The following is a 1,077-nucleotide window of genomic DNA, read 5'->3' as shown; positions in this document are numbered from 1 at the left end:
TGATGGGCTTCACCACAGCCGCCCCTCGGCCCCGCTTTGCCGCCACAAAGCCATTACCGGCTGCAATTAACCACGAGCTTAATGACCAAGGAGCTGGATTCGATGACCTTCATGGGTCCCTTCCAACTCAAGACAGTCTGTGACTTCATAACCTGCACAAGGCATGCAGTGCCCATCCCTCCCCAAGGGTCCCCAGCCCCAGGGTGCCACCATCCCGTGGGACACCCCATGGGAGTGCTCTGAGCCCTGCAGAGCTGGCAGTGACCAGGATCTCCTGCCCCTGCCTGCCCTGCATGGGGAACTGAAATCCAACCAGCACAGACCGATGCTTGTGTGGTGACTGTCAAACCAAAAGTCCGAAACCAACTGCCCCAAAGCCTCAGCAGAGTGTGGCAGTAATGGCACCAGCACTTAGGCTCCCATCCCTTTGGCATTCCCTGCAGGAAGCAGTGGGAGCCAGCCCTCCCTGGCACTGCACCGCACCCCAAACCTCGCTCACAGTTTCATAGGGCATCTCAGGCCCACATCAGCCCCAGAGAGTCTCCACTCCCTGGGTACAGGCATGAGTCCCTCATGCTCCAGCCTCACCAACCCATTATGCCATGGCAGTGCCATCATAGCTGGGTCTTCCCCCCAGGTGGTCTCAGGCCAGCAGGACCTCCCTGGGGGACACAAGGTCCCCATGTCCTACACAAAGCTGAGTCCGGGACCAGGTGATGGTGGCTAACCATGTGCAGAGCTGGAGAGAGGAGCTGTGACATGAAGGGGCAGCACTCAGGTGCCACCTGCGGCGGGGGGCTGTGGGGACACGCTGGGGTCCTGGCTTTGATGGCGACACTGCTGGTCCTGCTGCAGCACGAGAGTCTCTCCCTCAGAAGCTGGTGGCAGCGTGGAAACAGGTGCCCCTCAGTGCACCCAGCGCTCAGGCTGGGCACAACTGCGCGGGAGGAACAGCTGGATGGGGCTGCACAGCTGGATGGGGCTGTGGCACACAGCTGCCCTACTCTGCCCCCTCACCTGGCTGTGCACGGCCATGCCCGCAGCGTTCCCGCAGGCAGCCGCAGGCAGGGAGGAGGA

Source organism: Corvus brachyrhynchos, unplaced genomic scaffold, assembly GCF_000691975.1.
Source record: "Corvus brachyrhynchos isolate BGI_N302 unplaced genomic scaffold, ASM69197v1 scaffold1005, whole genome shotgun sequence".
Taxonomy (NCBI): domain Eukaryota; kingdom Metazoa; phylum Chordata; class Aves; order Passeriformes; family Corvidae; genus Corvus; species Corvus brachyrhynchos.
The sequence above is the reverse complement of the archived record's forward strand: the minus strand, read 5'-3'. Positions refer to the sequence as shown.